This window comes from Pseudopodoces humilis, chromosome 4, assembly GCF_049639895.1.
Source record: "Pseudopodoces humilis isolate 2021_Gansu_Grassland_sample_001 chromosome 4, ASM4963989v1, whole genome shotgun sequence".
NCBI classification, from domain to species: domain Eukaryota; kingdom Metazoa; phylum Chordata; class Aves; order Passeriformes; family Paridae; genus Pseudopodoces; species Pseudopodoces humilis.
Genome location: NC_142203.1, coordinates 72,192,997 through 72,216,425, shown reverse-complemented (window position 1 = coordinate 72,216,425; position 23,429 = coordinate 72,192,997).

Genomic DNA, 23,429 nt, shown 5'->3' with positions numbered 1-23,429 from the left:
AATATTTGGCTATATTCTATCTGAAATAATGATCTTATACTGTGATAATAATCATGATAGAAAAAAACAAACCCTACATTTGAGAGGTTCCTGTTATCTGGCAACGAGTTCCATCCAGTAGATGTAAACTTAATTGCAATTTATTTCCTTAATGACCGGGCCTAATTGGGACTCAAAGATATGGTATCTTTTGAATGCTGCCTTCCTCAAACAAAGTGTTTGTAGTCTGCTTTATTTGAAGCACCTCTAAATGAATAGCTTTATGTATAAGTAATGATTTTTCTGAATATTTAATCAAGACTTACAGAGACGGATTGGCAGGAAATCACAAAAATTAGTGAAGGGAATGACCTGTTGGGTCATCAGGCATTTTTTTTCCCCTTCATTTCCAGTCAGTGAAGAGAGTAAATGGTTTCCCTGCTTTTCAGAGCTTTGTCCATTCTTTAGAGTTAGAGCATTTCATTTTGAAAGAATGGCTGAAAAAGGTGACCATACTGGAACCAAGTTTCCTTCTCACCACCACCAGTAAATTAAAAGTCTCATTGTCACTGGAATCAATGCAATTGTTCTTTGTTTCTATTAACATGAAAATTAGAGTGCAAATTCCAGGCAAAAATCTCCAGTAGTCTGAATCATCCCTTTTTGGAGTCTATTTTCTTTGATGATGAAGGGAGACTCCAGTAACTACTTTCCTAATGTTGATTTACTGTTCTTATGTTAATTCACATTATTTAATCTAATCATTAATCATTAACATGCACTCTTTAATACTTCACTCATTCACACACTTGTAATTAATATGTTTCATCCAAACTGTATCAACAACTTGAGAGAGGTAGTTGTAACTAGTGAGTTGTAAGTATTTAGGAAGGAACAAAAGGTGATGATGGTGACATGGTGACAGCAGCTGCTTCTGCTGATGTTCAAAATGTTCTGCAATTGCAAGGACACACAGAATAGAGGAAATTACAGGAGCAGACCCCAAATGGAGCACTGCCACTACTTAGTGATCTCACATTATTTAGAATACCATGATTCCAAATATTTTTGTCTTTTCATTACCAATTTCTATTTCTGAAGTGGGTTTTCTCAATTTTTTGTTTCTTGGCATCTTAATTCCTTTTTCCTTTGTTTTTCTTTTCTTTTTTTTTTTCTTCCTTTTTCTTTTTTTCCAGGGAGGATGTTAAAAAGGTACTTGACCCTAAAACATAATTGCACTGATATTTCAGACCATTATACTACTTCTGCTGCATTCACACTATCTGCCAGCCATGAATGAAACACTGACACATTGAGACAACCTTAAAACCAAGTACATATCACCCAAACTCAAACTGTCATGAAACTTTTATTGTAGTTTATTTTTCCCCTGTTATTGCTCATTACCAATGAATGTGTTCATGTAAGAGGAATCTTTCTTTTCCTTTATCAGACTGTAGATCTGTCTGATTCATGAGTTTTGCCAGAGATAACTCTAATAACATCACTTTTTTTTTTATTTGCGGGGAGGGTCACAAGTGTCCTCAACCAATCTGACCAATCCCTTAAAAGATCAGGAGGAATGGATCTTGTATAGATACATTACAAATTAAAAAGGCAAGGGGGGAAAAAGAACACAAGAAGGAAGACAAAAAGTCTTTTCACAGGGAGAATTCAAAGGCTGATAGATACAGAGATCCATATACTGAAAGACACAGGGTGGGCAAGAGACCTAAACAAGCATGTAGTGTCATATCCCTGATATCCAAGTTATCCACAAAGGAACTGGCAAATATAACACAGTATTTCTGAGGTGTCTATGGTCTTCTGGAGCTGTAGCTGAACTTTAACAGCTATAGTGGGTGTCTAAAATGCCAGTGAATGCCTGTATATGTGAAAGTATATTGTTCCTTTTTAAGGCTTTTAAGTAAACTCCAGTGTATTTGTGAAGTTTTATGTCTTATGCCTCAAGTACTGTAAAATAAGAGCACTAACTAGATCACAATTCCAAGCTCTTAACATTTAGTTTCCACCTGATCCTATGAATCTTTTATTCAAAATTACACCACGATCATGATTAAAGCACATAGGGGGCCTGCGTTCATCTTCACCTTCTTTGGAAATCACAGACCCACAGAATGTGTCAGGTTGGAAAGGACCACAGTGGCTTACCTCATCCCAGATCCTTGCTTCAATCCTGGCACAGGATTGTGTCCAGATGGTTCTGGAATGTCTCTGGTGAGGAACACTCCATGACATCTCTGGATGCACTGTTCCAACACCATCACTTTACAGTAAAGAAACTCTCATATTCAGGTGGAACTTCCTGCGAACAAGTTTCTTCCCCCTGCCCCTTCTCCTAATGATTTGTGTCACTGAACATAGCCTCATCCACCCTTTTGGACCTCTCTCTTTTAGATATTCACACACATTGAAGAGGTCCCCTGCCAGTGGTCTTTTCTCAAGTCTGAACAGACTCAATTCCCTCAGACTTTCTTCATAAGAGAGATGATCCTCAAAAGAGTCCCTTGACCAATTTTGTAGCTCTCCACTGGACTCATTCCAGCAGCTCCCGAGGAGCCCAGACCTCAACACAGCACTCCAGATGTACCTTGCTGGGCTGAGCAGAGGGGCAGGATCCCCTCCCTGACCTGCTGGGAATGTTCTTTCCAATGTACCCCAGGATACCATTGGCCTTATTGGCAACAAGAACAGACTGTTGGCCATGGATAGCCTGACATCCACCAGAACCCCCAGGTCCTTCTCCTCAGAGCTTCTCCAATAGGTCACTCTCAGCTTTTGCTGGTGCCTGGGGTTGTTCCTCTCCAGGTGCAGGACCTGCATTTGTTCTGCTGAATTTCAGCAGGTTCTAGTGTTTTAATTTTCAATAATGTTAAATGAGATAGATAAAAAGGGGAAACATTGTTAGACCATGTTTTACATAGATGTCATATTATTCCAAAAAAAAAAAAAAGAAAAGGAAGAAAACAAGTGAATCAAAGAAGAAAAAAAATGTGACCAGAATGCTTTTCTTACAAGCATGTGGGAGTTATTAAGACTCTGGATTCAGTCTTTACATTTTCTTCCCTCTGCAAACACCAAAGAGATGAAGGATGAATCTCCCAAATGATGTGTTTTAATTTGAGAGTAGATAAAAGACTGATACAGATCACTCATCTGTAGTGTAGTTGGAACCAATTCTCTAAGGAATCTTTATTTTTACCTCTTTTAATTTTTACCTTAATTCTGCATGACATTTTGAAAAGGCATCTCTTCAGTTTGATGGATGATTCTGTGGGCCAAGTGTCTTACCTCAAATCCGAACCTAAACAATTGTTATCCCTAGGGGGAAAAAATATGAAATATATGTAAGTAGTTAGAGTTATTCTTCACTCTCAACTGTCACTGCAAATATACCTCACTTTACATGCAATCAGAAGACAGTCGATGATCCTTGCATCAGTGTCAGGTCTGTTTCATAAATCAGACAGCAGGAGGTGGTCCAAAAGTCAAATTCAGAATACTCTCCTGGGGTCTTAATAGGTTACCTTTGAATTGGAGCAAGCCCTCATGGGTCCCAGGCTGCTTGAACTCCATAACTGGGTCTTCCACATAAGTAGCTATCAAGCCAATGGGTCTTCTGGGTTCTTACTTAATATGCTTAGAGCTTTTGCTGTTAGAACAAATGACAGTTCTTTTTGTTAGTGGATTCCTCAGGCTTTTGGAGTGTAGTTTTAAACAGTCTAAATGTCACCAGTGCTCGTTATCCACCTCCCACTCGCCAGTGGAATTCTTAAGTGACAAGAAGCTGGAAAAATACAGATGGCATAATTATATATTTTGCAGTTGATTAATCACCACAAAACATTAATCACATTTGGTATAACAATACATAATCAAATTCTTTATAGTAGAAATTAAGTTTCCTTCCGATACGGGGTGGATTCCTTTAGGATATTGACATGGCTTTTCAGCATCTGTTTTGCACCAATTCCACATCTGCATTTGATTTAATCAGCTTTAGGGCTCTGCAAAATAATGGCTTTAAGGTTTGTTTCATGTTTCTAAGTGAACATGTTAAAAATAGCAGAAGTGCAAACAGAGACATAGATGCTGTGACAAATTACTCTTTACATGTTACACTTATTTTCTGCCTTCAAAGGATCTTCTCTCTTTCAGTTACTTTGTTGAACAGAACAGAAAACTTCTTTTAAAATAATTCAGTTTGGTAACATATTGATAGAAGAAATACAGTCAAGATACACACCAAAAAATGAACTCCTGATAGTTTATCACAACTGTCAGCATTAAAGGCATGAGAAATTTTTGCTGGCCCAGTGGTCGAGGCATCATGTTCTAGCCAGTCACGTCAGATATATTTACCACCCCATCATGCTGCCTTTGACTCCCCAGTCTCCATGGTCTGTCACATATAGCTGTCCTGCCAAGGAATAATCTTTGGCATTGGTTCACAGCTATGACTCTGTGGCACAAGCCCACAGGTCCTAAGTTGTCCCAGGATATGCTAAAACTCTTTTTAGCTCTGCAGATGTGGGTAATGGAGGCTTTCACAGATTTCACAGATTTCACTTTCAGAAGTGTGCTTTACTAACCATGTTATGGAGCAGCCAGAGGCCAGAGCATGTTCCATCACTGCTGCTAAATCTGGGTCACTGTGTAGTAAAGTAACATAAAATGTGCAAACCAGAGGCAGAACAATCAAGCAGAATTTAATTGCTCACTACTAAGGGATACTCTCTCCTAGATTATACATGTAAACATAACTAAAAAAAGACTCTGAAGTCCAGGGAGATATCTCCATAAGATTAACTCACTCTTTTACATTGGTGTTTTATTCCAACGTTATATATATATAGTATATATATATAATTTTTTGTTCAGGCAAGAGGCAATTAAGCTTATTTGAGATGTGGAAGCTCAAACTCATCTCAAACCCAGTCCAATGGAGCCTTTTTAGGATGTTTTCCCCCATTTCTACAAGAGGTATTCTATCCCCAGGTTATATTGGAAAGGAGATTTCTTCCTCTCTCAGCGTCCTACGAACATGCATAAGTTTTCTATACAGTCACTGGCACTTAGTTCCTCTGAACTACATTTTTAAGACACATTATTTCTCTTCTAATTGTACGGGAAACTGTGACAGACCCAAGGTTAGAAAAATACACCAAGATGAGTGCCTTGGTTTGAATACGAAACCACTGACTTCCGATAGAATTTTCACAATTGAGATACAAATAATCTCTGGGGAAAAAAAAATAAATAAAGTCAGCAGGAGTTTTTTTTTTAAAATTTAGAGGTAATTTATACTGAATAGTGCTTAAATTCATCAGTTATACTATTTATTTAAATAAAATAAAAGCATTGTGCAAGCAGGTTACTAAGAAAACAGTGCAAAGGAAAATCAATAAAAGGCTGTATCTCACAATCAGTGTGTTCAGCTCTTGATTTCAATACCTAAACATTGGATTCAGAATATGAATACATAGTAAAAATATTCATGTTTATCATGTTTATCTTAGGGACATCAAGAGAGCAAAACAGCACATACTTGTATGTAGTAACCATTTGCTGCTTCATGACATAAATTGTAAATGAACCATGCAACTTACAAGGAATGATTAAAAAAACAAACAAATAAAAAATAAAGCCACCCCTCTTTAAAATAAACTAGATTAACTAGGGTTTGAAACAAAGAACAGAGGCATGTTTTCTACACATAATTTGTCTGCTGGTGCTCAAAATTGGGATGTTACAGGCTTCTGTGAAACACTTTTAGAGCTATGAAGAGTGGTGCTGTAGAAATAAAGTGACTGATGTTCTGCCAATACAAACCTCAAAAGGAGGTTGAAAAACACAGCAAGTGTCGCTTCTGAAGCTGGAGATAGGGAAGCATTATGTTTTATTTTGCCCTTTAATATAAGCCCCAAAGCATTGCTTCGCTAAAACGGGTCTGCTACCTGAACTGAGTCCAACTCAGTCTCTTAGCACAAATGTAGGGATGAAAAACCCATTCAGCATGTCACTGTAAAATTTCTGTGTTTACTGCTGGAATTAGCAGAGCACGGGGTCTTCACATCCACAGGTTTTGACTTCTATTTTGTTGCATACTGAGGAGATGTAGAGGCAGCTGTGCACTGCTTATTCATACTGGGAAACTGCTACTTGCCCAACATCCCCACTGATAACAAGAGGATTGCTTTAATTGGGAACATTAACAGTCGTGGGAAGCCATGTCTGAATCCTTAAGGACACACAAGGGCTCTGTCATGATCAGTGGTAGATGGGAAAATTGCTTACTCACTTGGGAAAACTTTTGTTTTGACTGTCCAAGCAAGACCCACTTGTCACTCCTAAGTGCTTTTGAGCCTTTGAATGTGAGAATTTTATGAGGTAATAATTTTTGCCAATACATAAGGAAAATTTCAGGATCAGGATTTAACCCTGGAAATATCCCACTGTCCCCAGGAAGCCTCTACTGAACAGAAGCTGAAGATCTGGCTTGGGCTTGCATAGGCGAGGAATCATGATGCTTCTGATACAGTGCTTCTTGAGGAATAACCATAAAATCTCACACTACCTTAAAAAAAAAAAAAGACACTCTGGAACATGTGCATATTTTCTCAAAGTCTTTTAAATCAATCAATGTAGTTTAGTGAAAGTCTTTTAGCATGTAATGCTGATCCTTGTTAAGGCGAATTTTCCTTTCTAGTGCACTTCATGCAAAGCAAATTTGACATTAACACTGTTGGATAATCTTTTCACCCTCAGTTTGAATATTTAAAGCAGGATTTAAAATATCTTAGTGGGAGGAATCCTAGTCTGTCAGTAAGTGGAAAAGCTATGAAGCAACAGGTATTTCTCATTTCTGTTCTTCCAGTCCAACATTTTTAGGGAAAAAGATGGAATCTAGTCCTTTGACATATTTGGCAGAAATATTAGAATCAAGCTCTTCTGATCAAATGGGAAAGGCTGAAGGTACTAAACACTCATAAATACCTTTTCAGTCGTCATAGGATAATCAAAATCATGAGAAACCCTTCTGCCACAATGGAGCTCTTTCAAATCTGTAAAGATTTTATAGCTGGAAAAGGGGCTTTTATATCCCAATATTTAATAATTAATATTTGTATTTCTGAACGCATATCTGCAGATCTAAGAAATAACTGGCTAACCTAGAGACATCAGAATCCCCTCTAAACATATATGAAAGGCAATATATTTAAATTGAAATATTTTTATTTAACCAATTAAATGGAGCTAGGGAAAAACAGGCCTGAGATCCTGTACTGGGTTTGTGTGACCAGGTTTCGGTGGAGGAGGGGCTGCAGGAATGACTGCTCTGAGAGGCTGCTGGAATCTCCCCCCATGTCCAGCAGAGCAAATGCCAGCTGAGTCCAGGGTAGACTCACTTCTGGCCAATGCTAAGCCCACCAAGAATGATGGTAATTCTTCTGTGATAACATATTAGGAAGGGAAAAACATATTATGTAGGGGTGGATTCTGGTCAGAGAAGAGTGGAGTGAGAACATGTGTGAGGAGCATCCCTGCAGACAGGCAGGGCAGGGCAGAAGGAGGGGCAGGAGCTGCTCCAGGCTCTGGAGCTCAGATTCCCCTGCAGCCCCTGGAGCAGCCCATGGTGAGGCAGCTGTGCCCCTGCAGCACAGGGAGGGCCCGGGGGAGCAGAGATCCAACTCAGCCCCTGCAGGAGCCCAGGCTGGAGCAGGGGGATGCCCAAAGAGGGACGTCAACCCATGGGAAGCCTGTGCTGGAAGGAGGCTTCTGGCAGGGACCTGCAGACCTGTGGCAGGAGGAGTCAGTCTGGAGCAGGTTTTTGATAGGACTTGAGACCTGTGGTGTACCTGTTCCTGAAGGATTGAACCCTGTGAAGGAGTGACCCACTTTAGAGCAATTCAGGGAGAGCTGTCTCATACAGGGAGAGCATCACAGTGGAGCAGGGGAAGGATTTCAAATCTTCTCCCTGAGAAGTACCAGGAACAACATGATGAGCTGACTATTACCCCATTCCCATATCCCTGCACAACTAAGGGGAAAGAGGTAGAGCTTGGAAAAAAGGCAGGCATTAGGGGAAGTTGTTTTTAAGATTTGCTTTACTTCTCATTATCCTGTTCTGCTTCTGTTGGTAATTAACTCAGTTAATATCCTCAAGTTGAGTCAGTCTTGCCCACAATGGTGACTGAGCTCTCCCTGTCCTTAATTCATTGACCTTGTGTTATATCTTCTCTCCTGTCCAGTTGCAGAAGAGAGTGAGAGAGTGGTGCCTGGTACCCAGCCAAGGTCAGTCCCCAACAGATGTCCGCTGGTTTGTGCATTCCTGGAATATCTTTATGGTGTGGTGGGGCTGCCCAGATTTACATACCAAGTCATAACAGGCACCTGACTTGGGAGAAATACACAGTGGTAATAGAAGAATCAGTAAGAGTCAGTAAGAAACCTGTAGTGTATTTATACCCTCAAGAGCCCACTCCACTGTTATCTCTGATATAATAAGAGACTAATATAAAATCCTATGCTAATACTCTTACCCACATCTCTCTTCGTTGTTTCACAAACTAAACTTCCCTAGACATTCACAAGAGTTGTACCCAAGCAAGGACCAAGCAAAGACAGACTCAGCAACTCAGGAATAAGTAATCTTAGGGAAGTACATTGATTAGCTATCTCTATTCTTGTTTAAACATATTCCTGCTACATTGTTGACTGAGAGGATTTGCATATGAAAGCAGAATGTGCTCCAGTGTTGAGGAAAGGGTGAGATGCTCACTGTGTATTTATGGAAAATAAACTGTTAAAGAGTGACAATCAGCTCTGAAACTTCAGGGGGTAGAAAGAGAAGAGAGAGAGGTAGAAAAAAGAGAGATAGAAATCTAGCAGCTTTTGACAGGTAGGCATAAATCTTCCTGAAGGGTAGAATCACCTGAGGAAAGAGAGTGTGAGAGACCATTAAACCTTAAGAGTTTTGCATGATGCGTGAGGAAAATGTGGAAGTTTGCAAGGCATAGACTGGCAACTCCAAATGTAGATTGAAGATCATCAGAAAAGCCCTTTGTCTGTGAGGTATTTGGCTCAAAAGATTCGTGTTAAGCATGTTGCTTTATAAGGTCAGTTGCAGGTAAAAGACAGCCTTGTTTTCTGGGGTTGCTGGGCAGATGTTGTTCACGATGGGCTGTTGTTGCAAACCTCAGCAAATCCAGCATTTTTTAGCAGTGGGATTTTAATGTCTTTATAAGAAACCAGGCTGGACAATCCTTACTATTGGTTTCTAGGCCAATCTTTTCACAGGTGCAGCAGCCCTGGACTGAGTGATGAATGACACTGGTTATAGTTCATCCGTGTTTGAAGAAGATAAACAGCTTCATGCCACTTAACTCCCTTTCCATAAAGGGAACAACACAGTAATGTATTGAAAGGAGAAAAGGGGGTTATTTATCCTTCATTCTTCTACCAGTCACTGCAATTCTCAGTTTTGAGCCCATTATTTGTCCCTACATGGCTCATGGTAGAAAGCAGGAACAGTCGTTTTCTTGCTTGAAGGTGTTTTTGTTTTTTCTGCTATCCTGAATTGGGGCTAAGATTAAAGACTGGGACTCGGTGATGAGGTTGTTAATTTTGAAGGTTTTTTCACTTTTCCATGTGCCTGTGGGGACAGCCACAAAGACAGTATTGAAATCCCTTACCCAGTATTCAAAACTTGTCTTGAAATAGGCACACATGTGCCTTGTTCCTACCTTTCCTAAATTATGTTCTTGAACAACATCTGAATGATGCTATTGCATCTTCCTTCACAATGTTCGCTCCCTATGAAACTCCAAAAAAAAAAAAAGAATCCAATCCTGCCCTCCACCATAGTTTGTATTTCACAACCAGCAATCAGACACAGTGATCTTCACTATCTGGAAAGACAGATAAGACAAAGTCAGTGCAGAATGAACAGTTAAGAACCTACTTAGCTGTAGAATTTGGCTTAGGTTTGTGACACTTTCTGAGAAATGAGATCTATTGATAAACCAAAAATCAGATAATTTCCATTTTCTCTTGTGTTGTTGTGATATCAGACAAGATCATACCAGAAAATCAATAAAGAATTTCAGAAGATGCAATGCTTAGCAACTTATTTCCTCTTTATTTCACAACGTCCTTAGATATTCCCTGCTATGACTAACAGGAAAGTGGTGATTTCATCTAATGCACAGACACACTTTGTCACTTGGTCTGCTCTGATCTGTTGATAACAATATGAACCAGTTATGCTAACTTGATAAAACAAAAAAATAAAACCATGCTGGCCTTGCATATGAGAGGAGTTTGCATGAAGTGTTGTAGAATTCAATCACTAAATATCTCTACAGTTATAGTTTTTGTTTGTCTCTACCAGCATGGCAGCTGATGGGACAATAAAGGCCATGATTACTTTCTGTCCAAAAAAAACCAAAACCCCTAGAGAAGAAAACAAATTAAAAAAAAAAAAATAAAAAGAAAGAAAAAAGGAAAAACATTGGAGAGAAAAAAACCAAAGCAAAACAAAAATACACTCCATAAATACCCCCAAAATCTATTCACAAAGTGCAAAACTCAAATCAATGCATTCCTAAAGAGGAAGATGACAAAATTACCCCTTGTACTTCATTTAAAATAAGTACAGTCAACCTCTAACAAAGAGCTAAGCTAAAATAGAAAAATAAAACATGATCCACCTCAGGTGATATTAGATTCTTATGCCCTTGATAAAAAATTAGTCCTCAGTTAATTTTAACATTGTTTTTATAATCTATTAAAAAAATAAAAAAATAAAAATTCAAAACCCCAGACAGTTGAAGAAAATCAGTCTTGTTAGCTGATATACTTTAGATTTGTAGTTAAGAATAAGGTGCATTGCACCCTAAAAGTAACTATTTCTCTGTTTTGCTTAAGAGAGCCAAAGGATGACTAGCTCAGGGGTAAGGTTCACATTTAATTAGATAAGGACTACTCTTAATATCGGTGATAATGATAGCAGCGGGATTAATGTCATTCTTATGGTCGTCATTAGATGCCGTAGCTTCAAGGCAAGTAGAGTTTTTTACAATGTTTAGGGAGAGATACATAAAAATAGGAACTTCAGATGCCAAAATCCCAGTGGTTTACTGAGAACCAGGAGCACTCTAAAAGATTCACTTATCTATTGTAATGCAAATGTCCAGCCTTCAGCTGAAGATTTCCTTCCCCTACCTTAGACTACAAACTATGATTTTTTTTTTTTCTTAAATTCAGAGCTACAGCAGGTCATACCATGGTTTGTTTGCTTGTTTGTTTGTTTTTCCTGTAAAGCAGCAGCATGGAAAGGAATTGCAAGTGTTTGCACTCTACCTTAAATGTTCAGCAGTTGTAACACATCCCTTGAAAAATCTTTCTTTAAATACTCAGAGTGTTTAATTTATGAGACCAGAACTCTCACACCTCAGGAGGGAATTTCCACTGTGCAATCAGATATTCTTCAGTGCATTTCTGGCTTGGTAAGAAAGAGCGGAAAAAGGAGAGAAACACGGTGAAAGAGAGGCATAGAAATCAATGAACTGAAAAAGGTGGAAACACTAAATACCAGCTCCCAGTGTATTAAATACTTCATTAACTCTCACTTTTGTTATTGTAAAATATGCTGATTATCTACTTCTGATCAGCCTTAATAGGAAATGTTACTACCACACATACCTGTGGTGAGAGCACACAGCCACAGGATGGGGGGACACCTCCAAGGCCAAATAGGTTGCCCCCAAACAGTAATCCAACAACATGGGTAGTATGGAGGAAAAATTCTGGTGGTAGCCCAAGGAAGAAGAACTTGTTTTTACTTTAGGGTCTCACTTTTAGACTTTGTTGTCCCCTGGAATCTGATGTATAAGGCTGAAGCACCACGTGAAAATACTGAGCAAAGTGGTCTCTAGAGAGACTCATGGGACATGTTTATCCAGATTTCAGGTGACTAAATAAAACTGTCTAAATGGCTACCTCAAGGCATTTAAGATCTGCCTGGGACAGACAGATATGATGTAGAAGCTGTAGGAGGTCTGTTTCTGTCTGGATTGTTGGCTGGAGGCACCTCAATATGTTTTCTGGTTTCTGGGTTCTGGGCACAGACTGGAATCCTAAGTAAATAACCATTGGACCACTTTATTTTGCACACATCTGAAGGTGAAAATCAAGGTTTCAGTGATTTTGATGTTTATAGTATTACAGCAAGTATTACATAGGGATTCAGAGAATGAAAAAGCATTTTGTAACTTCAGTACAGAGGAAACTTGCCTATTTCTATGAAAGAAGCCTTTCAAAGAATTGAAAACAGATCTTCCAAACTTCATTCTAGGGTGTCAAGTGCCACAAACTTGTTTTAGATATAATATTATGAAACAGATAAGCAAAAAGCAAAACATTCTTGACTGCATGAGCTGAAAGCTTTAAAAGGCATTCTTTCATTCTGCCTGAGTCACTGTAAAGAGCCCTGGCTCTTTTTTTCTTTCTGGGAGGTAAATCTGAACTCACCAGTCATTGTTTCAAAGCAAAAAGTTTTAAATCTAAAGGGAGAAGAAGAATAAAAAAAAAAAAAAATCAAGTTCAGCAAACTTTTGTAGTGCAAGAGAAGAGCCACTAAGCATACAGCCATGTATTCTCAGAGTAAATGACATGTGCTTTTTGCTCTGGTGAGCGATCCATATTTTAAATGTCCCCATATACCATTATCATGCATAAAAACCTGTCACTATTATTCATGTCTTTTTCCCAATATCCATATTTTGACATTACCACTGAAAAGATCCAGTGTGCTCAGTGGCTTCTTAAAAATAAATAATTGAAAGCTACTGTAAATTATATTAAGCCTCGACATGGCTGACCCTCTCTTGCTTCAGTCCATTGCTATCTCTTTAAATGTATTCACTCATAAATTATATTGTAATTTGGAGGTGCTGAAGTCTTAAGTTTTTTGACTCAAATGTAACTTCCTTCCCAATGCATAATTCATTTTCACTTTGTTCTTGGTGCTGCGTGTGCAATCGCATTTTTGGCAGCCAAATGCAGGCTGAAATCAACAACTCTGTAAAGGGTGAGAATGAAATCAGAATGGACGGCTTGGCGGAAGAAATATTAAGCATGTCACAATGTTTTGTACTCTATCTTGTGAAATGGAGACAAAAACCTCAAACAACTCTTGAGTTTAAAAGGAATGACATTTAAAGTCTGAAAATTATCCACTGCTGATGTCATGCTGTTGTTGCATTTAATTACTTTTCACATCACATAAGCTAATGGCTTCTGAATGTTTTTATGCCATGAGATTTTTTGATGGAGAGCATACTCTTCCACCTTCCATTTCTTTAGACTGGAATAAGTCAGTCAATCTCTGTAGACACAGATGAGGGACATCAGGCTTATCTGATAAAAATTAGTGTCACTAACTTCAGAATACTGACCTTATTTTCTAAAATAGGGTCCTTGCAAAAGCCTTGAAACTCCCATTAAATTAGCATGTTATGTTAGAGTCAAAATTTCAACTGCTTTAAAGGAAAGTAGCTTTGCAACTTTATGTTGACTGACAGTCATACGTTTGTTTTTACCTTTTCAAAATAAATAAGTATTCCTGGAAACAGACTCATTCAAAAAATAACTTCCTCCAGTACTATGTTTTTTTTAACGCATAGTTATATCTGCAAGATAACAAAGTAGACAGAAGTGCAGCTGCAAGATGATGGATCAATGACAGAAACATGTCATATTGATAAGCATACATGAAGATTTCACATGATCAAGCATAAAGATGACAAGATTTTTTTTCCTTTATGAGATCACACCCTCAAGATAGTAACGTGAAGAGGAAGCTGAAAAAATTCAAAACCTAGGAAAGTGAGGAGTATAGAAGGACCAACTTACAGTATAATAGATGACACATGATGACCCAGGAACACTTCCATGAAACTGGAGAAAGCTAGAGATGGTGGTTAGGGGTAAGCTGTTAAAAAGATTAAAGATGGAAAAGAAAGTACGGCTCAAAAAAGAAGTTGAGACATACAATCACCTCTCCCCATCAAAGTTTACTTAAGGACTTTTTATTTACCTGAATAAAGTAATTATGTTATAAATAAGCACCTCTGTAGTATTAAAAGTGCCTAAATCTAGTTATGTGATGTTATGACTACCATAACCTGTGTGTCAGCTATGACAGCCCACCTGGACTACATGACTGTTCTCATTGCTTCTCTCCTAGCTCCCCACTCCCCACTTGCTTCAGTTCTCTGTTGGATGTTCAACCTTTTGTCTCTAGCTCTGAAACATGGCACAGAGGCACTGCTTCACTCCTGAAGTGACCAATGTCTTCCTGACACCTCCCTCTGTCCCTGACTGGTCTTATTTCATCCCAGTTTTAGTCAGGAGGATAAATAAGCCAGCAGAACTCAAGATCACAGTTTCAATGTCGTGAGTGACACACCTTTGCTTTTTGTCTAACCTTTCTTCAATTCTAGCTTATGATCTGTGCTTTTCCCTCCTGATTTCTCACTATCCATCTGTCCCAGCATTGCACCTTGTGCTCATTGTTACAGCAGCGAGACAAGCGTTGTTTGTATGATAACACCTCACATCCCAGTCTGCCTCTGTGTTTTTTTCATGTTGTTCTGCAGGACTAGAACAGCTGTCCTGAGGTAATATGCCAAGCCCCTTAACCTTGCATTATTCAAATCTCTCCCTAGGGAAGGAGGAAAGTCTATGAGCATCATCCACTTACAGGAATCTTTTGTCAATGTATATGGTGTTATCTCAGCCCAGCTCCTTTTGCCAGAGAGAAAAAGCTTATTGCATTAAACAGGTTCTTCTCACAAGACTGAGATGCTCAACCTGGCTCATTAAGACTGTGAATGTGAAGACAAAGAGAATAGTTCAAATGGCACATTTAACTACACACACCACCAAAAAAAAAAAAAAAAAAAATTAAAAAAAATAAGCTCAGTGAATTACAAGGAAGAAAAGGAAAATGTCTGAAAGAGAATCTACATCCACAAATTTTGACAGCTGCAATATTATAGGCTGAATTAATGTTCCATAAATATACACTGTGCATTTCCATTATAGTAATGTCAGTTCTCATTGTCAGTTAACAGGTGCCTGTATAGTAAACCATATCTGACTTCTGAGCTGTACCATGAGTTGTGTTTTTCTGATATCAAATTATAATATGATGACATAGAACCAGTCTTTAATTGTTCTACTGAAATGCTACAATAAAAAAATTCACCCCTCCAAAACTAAAAAAAAAAACCCAAAAAATAAAACCAAGTAACAACAAAAAACCAAACAAGAAACTCAAGGGAAAATTTTCCAGTTTAGTTATACTCATCATACCACAGATAGCTTAAAGTAGGGTGAGTTGATGTGTAATTATCAACTGCATTACTCACATCAACAAATACGTAAAGGAGAAACTCATTAGCTATTTTAGTTATTTTCAGAGCTATCTGTAAGGCAAATCTTAAATGAAAATCACCAGTTAAAACACCAGGGTTTATTTCAGATACTAAGAGTGATGGTTATAGAACTAATTAGAAAAGCACCTTGAACCTGAAAAGGAGAAGATGTAAAATTGAGGGAATTTCTGAATAAAAGTGGCATGGAATCATTGACTGTATGTGGCTGAATGAAAGTGGGATAGCCTTTTTTATCAAAACAATATGGCTTTTTCCCCTCACCAAATAAAACCAGATAAAATTGAGGTTCTGTTTTATGCCACTTTTTTTTTTTCCCCCCCATCTCTCATTTTTTTATTTATTTAGTAAATTAGTGACATGAAGGTTGTCTGGACATGTGGCACAGGAGAACTTTAGCATTAGCCTAGCCCTCAGGGAAGTGTTTGAAAACCTCTGTGCATCCAGCAACCAGCAACATAACAGATGGGTGAGTTGGTCACAGCAGCAAAGACTTTTCCTTGCATTACCACATCACAGGAAGCTTCTGAGAGAAATCCTCAACTTCACACACCCTTAACTTCAAGCAGAAGACGAATAGAATTTTTTGCAGTCTTACACTGCCTAAGAAGCCACTCAGAATGAAATGTCACAGTTCTCTTTAGCACAAAAGTAAATGTGGGATATAATTGTTTCTCATCTTTTATTTAAGTTGTGGTTCTATTCGAATTTCAGGCGTGCTTAATTTGACCACAGCCAACTATCTAAACAAGCAAGCCTCAGTATTTCTACTGCATCAACAACCAGCTCAATAATATCAGCTTGTATTTTAACATGAATTTTTTCTGGCTTCCTGAAAGCGCTATTTCCTCTGCTCGCTGACATAGGCTAGTTAAATGTAGTGGAGCTTAGTTTCAGATACACTGAATGTAATAAGAAAAAAACTATCTTTTTCTAAAAAAACTAAAAACTATCTTAAGAGAGGCTGGCTTATCACAATTCCTGCCTCAGCCTTTTTATTTGTGGTAAACCTGGAGTAAAAAAAAAAAAACAAAAAAAACAAAAAAAAACCCCAAAAAAACCCAAACCCAAAATAACCTAAAAATAAACTCCTTAAAAAAATCCCAACCTCAGATGTGGACTAGACTTGCTAGAAACCGCTTTTTTTATTACACCAGTCCTCTGGCTAAAATGGTGTGACATTCTATGGGTTCCTAGCTTTAAGGCTGGATCTAACCTTTACTGCTTGGACAGGCTCAGCTGGACTGACTTATGAGCATACAACAAATTCTATAGTGAAACAGAGAACAGACACAGGATGCTTGCAGACTGTAATCATCCAGTTTGTCCACAAAAGCAGCTGAATTACTATAACAGTCTATACTATAACAGATATACTATATCATATATATTCATATATATATTCATAGATATAGATATATATATAGAGAGAGAGAGAGAGAGAGAGTATAACAGTATTACTATTATCAAAAATTCAAATTAGCAAAATACAGTAGTTTGTATATATATCTAAATAAATATCTTTTCAGCCTGGTCTACTATTGTTTCTTTCTCTTTTTAGTCCTTTGTGGGTCTTACCTGCCTCAAAAAATCCCTCTGCTTCCAAAGTATTTACACCCTTAGTACTTCTATAGGCACTCGTTAATTGTTCATGTGGTCTTCAAAGTTAAGCAGAATGAATCACTTATTTGATTCCTTTCTAATTAATTGACACTACATTGATGTGTAGGTGCCAATACCAGTTCTGCTGATTCAGAAGAACTTCACAGTGAAACAGACAACCCTGAACTGCTGTCAGATAATCTTACCTCAGTTTCTCTTTTACTTGCCAGAATGGAAGGATATTCACAACTCCACTAAACTGCAGAAATGAGAAACCTCAGGGATATTCCCCAGGTCTGTACAAAGTATGGTGTGGCATTCACAAAGTGACCTCAGGAAAGCAGACATGGCCAAGATTTGAGTCTATTAGTGCTAAATCCAAAGCTTTGATCATTAAGTAGTTGCATCCTGGACAGATCACCAAAGCTTTTGTTTCTCACAAGGGTTTCTCACAGTGGAAAATTACTAAATAACATCATTCATCCAAATGCTGTATACTTTGTTGGGGTCCATATGCTAAAATATAAACACTATGAAAATGGTCTGCTTTGTGAGAGCAAAGTTTTGAGTATTCTCTATTTCCCTTAGGGCTAATATACTTAATAAATGCTCTTTTCCATCATATTTTTCAGAATTACTCTTTTGCTCCCAAGTGTGAAAATAATGTATATGTAAGGATTACACACATACTTCTCCATTCTAAAAAGTCTTAGCTTATGCTCATTAGTTTAGCCTTCCCTAAAGATATGCATTATTTTCATTATCTACTCTTTTTAAATTCAACTCATCTCTGTGCCAGAAATTCTAAAACATAAAATACATTCCTTCTGGTCCCTCTTAGCCAAGTATGGGGCTTTACTGCATCAAACACTGAATTTACTGAGATGAAAAGTTAGTGCAATATTGGTCCTGAAATGTAGGTGGTATTGTTATCTTTTCATAGCTACATGTACTCCTCTCTTGAGGAGATTTCTTTCAGCTTCAGACTTGGAGACAGTGCTTTTGAGTCAATATTATGCTGTGATAATTCTTCGAAACTTTATTTCTTTGTATTAGCACCACTGGACAATATCCTTCTTTGAGTGAAACACCATCATTTACCAGGATCTTATATTCATACTAGTCCCTGTAGCACAATTCAGAAACACATTTTCTATTTACATTTGTCTCTCCCAGCTCTCATTTCACTTCCCAGAGCTTTTCTCCCCATGCTGTAATAGGCCTGAATTTTGATGAGGCCAAAACACAAAGCAGCCATCATGAATGACTTATTTAGATGCACAACTTTTAGCATACTGCTGATTCTGTTACTACATCAGTCAAGTTTCCTGACGCTCTTCCTGAGATGTAACAGCTCCAGAAGGATTTGGAGAAACACTACAATAGCCTGAGACTTGCATTTGTTCTCACTTTTGCTGTTGCCCAGCCCTGATTAGAAGAAATATTCCCGTTAGCTAATTGCTTTCTCAGTGGTGACAGATGGCCAAAGGGTGCATATGAGGGAAAAACAGAGAGGAAAAGGGTTAATGTTGCAGAGCACCTCATTCCCCTTTTATTGAGGCTCCTCTAAAGCGTTGATTTAATGGACTGATCTCCGGTTGGAGCTGGAGCACTGACTGGAGAATCAGGCCCAGGAGGTTTAGTGACCTCCGGGTGAAGGCACTGCAGGTGTGTGGCTAACAAGGTGCTAATTGGGTACCAGAGTGAGGATGAAAGCAGTTACAAGCAGTTGGTCAAGAGGCAGCATTGTACCCCGAAGAGCTGCAAGTGCCGGGCTTTGTGCTTGTGAGAAGAAGAGAGCTCTGCTCCTGGCTGCTTTACTGCCGGATCCTGCCTGGAGTGTTTTCATCCGGAGGAGCTGCCAGTGCTCTCCCGCGCCTTTCATGCAAACTGCTGAATCTGAGAGAAAAGTCAGACCTTTAATTAATGGGTGTGGATGTGGCTCAGTGGGTTATGTTTATGTGGGAGCACAGGTACGAAGAGAGAATCCTTCAGCGAGAGGCTACAGATTCTGCACCTACTTTTCTCAAAAAATCTTGAGAAAGTTGTGATGCCTTCACTTCTCTGTCTTTCCCACTCCCCCGTTTTTCATTTGATAGGGGCATTTTTTTGTTTAGTTTTTGTTGTTGTTGTTTATTTGTTTGTTTTTTTAGTTTTTGTGTTTGTTTTTGTTAGGTTGTTGGTTGTTTTTTTTTTTTAACATTGTCAGCTCAATGAAGTCTGCGTCCCCTTACTCCTTGCTCTCAGTATACAAGATGCCCACCTGCTCACATAACTTCACTATGCTCAGGAGTCCCCTACATCTGAAATCAGCAGAGAAAATATGGAAGATTGTAGGTAAAAATACACATGCTCAAGGGTGAAAGCAATGCCGTCATCAGTAAGGCAAAAACCAGAACTTTGACCATGTTTTTGTGCTCCACCTGCTACAAACCTTTGCTTTTGTTTCCCTGGCCGTTTTCTTGGTTCCAAACCAAGAAAAATTATTTTCTGCAAGGAAAGGAAAAAGGTACCAGCTTTCAAATGTATTGGTCAGCACTTCCATGGGAAGCCTGCCTTTTACAGGGTTTTCATTCAGAGCTTGATGAAAGATGTACATGCCTCCTTCAACATGCAAATTTCTCTTCCTTTCCAGGTGGCTGCTCATTGTGTTTATTTTTGCTTTATTACAATATTGACAGCTTTGTCACCTACAAATCTTTAGCTTTTAAGTGACTGGGAGAAAGGGGGGAAAAACAAATGGCTGATATATTCGTGCCAGTGCTTGTAGAGTGTTCCTTTGTCAATTTTGTTGTTGGGTTCTTGTGTCTTTTATTTTTCAACAGTCATCAGCTGTACTTTGAATTGCTGCTGAGATGAATGGAAGCTAATAGGATGTATTCCTGAAGATTTTTTTCTAATCAGATCAGACTGGATCTTACTAATAAAAGTGACTATTTTGAGCAGAAATGTTTGTGACTAAATAATCAGTTTTGTTATTGAGAAGTGATTAAATTGCCTAAGGAAAAATTTATAAATAGCACCTATAAGATTTTAATTAAGGGGCATTTGCCCCCCATCAATCTATTCTGAATTGCTTTTCTGTTTAATTTATTTATTTATCTTTATTCTTATTTATTTAATATCAGTCATGTTGCTTATTCTTTAACATACGGCTGTGTTGAGTTGTAACTATATTGCAAGGAACACTGACATGAGTCTCCATTTAATTGATGAGGAAACTGGTATAAGAAGGGGAGATGTAACTAGGAGTAATTGTAAAGTATCAGTTGGCATAAAATTGAAGCTTAATCTAGGCTGAAGAAAAGAAAATTAGTGCTGTAAAAATATCATCTTGTGCAACTGACATATTTTTAAATAAAGGAAAAATTTTCTTCCTTTTTAAAGATAATATTTGCATTTTGACACAAAAACAAAATGAGTGATGATTTTTGCAAAGTTCTGGTATGTTAAAAAGCATCTCAATTACCTTGATTGGTAGTTTTGCTAGAAGGTAGGACTTGGGATAATATGCTTATCACAACTGACTTTAGGGAAAGCCTGAACACTTCCCCTTCTTCAGTTCAGAAAGACAGTATTCCAAAGAAATAGACTATAAAATATATCCTTCTTGATTTAGACCCTGTGCTGGCACTTAATTTCAACTGAGTTATTAAATCATTTTGACTCCATCACATGCTCAAGTGCTTTGCTGACTTGAGATCCTAGTGAGGCCACCTGCAATGGTTCCTTGTTGGTCTCTGGTGGAGGTTCTGCCTGAAGCTTTAGAATGAGGGAGTGGGTGGCTCCAAATCCCATTCTCTTTTTCAGTGATTTTTTTCAACTTGATCACATCCCTCCCCAGTTCAGGCTTGATTGCTTGATTACAGCGCTGAGCACACGATGGCACTCCACCAAGAATGCTTCATAATTAGCAGCACTGATAAGCGAGAGAGACAACATTAAAATAATAGTTAATGGGCACAGTGCAACAATGTTAATGGGTTAAATTATTTTCTTGCCTTCACAGAGCAGCTGAGAAAAAAATTGGTCTTTTTATTTCTCATAGTTCAACTATTAATTGCCTATGTTAAACACAAGGCATCTTCCAGTAAAAAATAACACAAAAAACCAACAAAAACCCCAAATCCAAAAAACTCCTACCTTAATTAAAGATTAAATACTTCCCTCTAATTAACAAAACTTACAGATAAAGTCTCTGTCTCCTACAGCAACAAGTATCAATTCTAACAGCCTTCATCATTATTCCCAGGGGGACAAGCAAGCAGTGTGGCACACTGTGAAGGAGCTGGAATTCATGTCCCACAGGAATGACTTGAGGATCTCACTGTGAAGCTTTGGTGTCCCGTTTCTCCTTAATCATGATGTCTGCATACGAGGGGAGCTCTCTTGTCCCCATATGTTCACGTGTGGAGGAAAGCTGTCTCTAATAACAAAGTCATAATACATTTAAGATTTGATGGAGTAAAACCTGTGACTTTTATTTGACCCAGTCAGGGACTGCAAATGCACGACCCATAGACCATAAGGATTTGATTCTAGAAGTGAAATTATTCACATTTCAGTTTTCAAATGGTCTGAATTCTCCAAAAATAAGATAGCTATTTTCCTGACATGAACAGGTGGTTAAAAGCATACTTATGACCACAAAGTAGCTTATTGTTGCAGAAGCAGTTGCAAAGAGTGTCTAATTCTTTAAGCTCAGAGTCTCTTTTCTTATTATCATTATGTCTCTTTCTCTCATCTCTTTTATTTAATGTACTTAACAGGATGTTTTTATTTATATTTTCTTGTAATTATAACCTCCCCCACCAGGACGCCCAGGAATAAAATTCTCAAAGCTTCCAAACAAAACTGTGACCAAAAAACCAAACCAACCAAACAACAAAACAAAAAAACAACCAAGCAAATGGCCTTTAATCAAACTGACAAGCAATAATTTAAGTGTACTATTTAATTAAATTATATGATAAATTAATTTAAGATTTTGTTTGGCGGTATAAAAAAACTTGAGTTAAAGAAGCTTTTTTTCTTGAAATTGCACTGCAGGCAAAATATATGTATTAAATATATGTAATATTTATAAAATATATGTGCCCTTAGATATTTTATTTATATAGACAAATAGGTACATAAGCACATATACATAACATCTGAATTTTGCAGGCAGGAGGAAGAGGGAAGAGGAGAAGTGTTTTCCTTTGGCAGTGTTTAGTTCCAGAATGAAGTATTTCAGTATTAGAAATTACACACAATCACTGGTATTACAGTTCTTTATCTCCCTGTAACATTCAGGATTATAGTTTTTTTTTTTATTAACCTGAGGCACTAAGATGGAAAAAGGGGAAGGGAGGGGGAGTATATTTGCCTCTCATGTTTCCAGAAATTGCCTCCTTTTCTTCTCCAAATGGAAGCCCAGTAAGTGTGACACTTCATAGGCAGCTGTTCTGAAGAGGATCAGGATATTACTATATCCTCTCAGGCTAGTGGGCACCTAGCAAGCATTTGCAGAGCTCAGTAGGAAAACTGGGGTGCTGGGAAATCACATTTGAATATCTTTCATTCTCTCCTGAATATCTGGATAATGGGTATTGGGTACTTCACGGCATATGTCCACTGAGGTCAGGAAATGTGTATGCCCATAAATACCACCACAGCATTCCTGAAATTTATTTTTGGGTGAATTACTCTTTATGGCTATGAATCCCTAGAGGTCAGGGGCAAGTAATGGACTGTGATCTTACAGCAGATCTGACTGATTCTAGTGGCTATGACGCCTGATCTCTGAATATACGCAGCTCTGAGTTTTTATTTCAGATCCTTCTGTACACCCATCGTCCCACCACTGCAGTGGGACTAAAATGGGATAATGACTCTGTTCCAGGGCATTAATGGGCAGAACATGTTTGCAATGTGTTTAGCTGCCATCAATATTAATGCAGTCATTTGAGGGGCAATAAATTGATAGAGTGTGGCCTTATAATGCATAAAAATTGCATCAGCTTCAGAGCCATAATGGAAAATTCCTCCATGAGTTGAAGTAATTGGGGAAGGGACTTTTCTTAGAGTCATTTTATTTGGCACTTTGAATACTCAGACCTTGACAAGATCAGTCTTCTTGTCTTTAAAATCTCAGTGGGACAAAAACAAAGCATTGTCATGATGCAATAAAAACTTAAAAAATAGTAAGTGAATAAACTGCCTTTGTTTTTTTTTGAGAAAGATTATGAGGAGCAGTTGCCTTCTGTAATGACTGAGTTAGAAATGAATAAGCTGTATTTACATCCAGCTTTATTAGTCTGAGAAAATGACTTAATAATGCTCTAAAAGAGAGCAAACAGTGCATTAAGAAAGTTATACATCTAT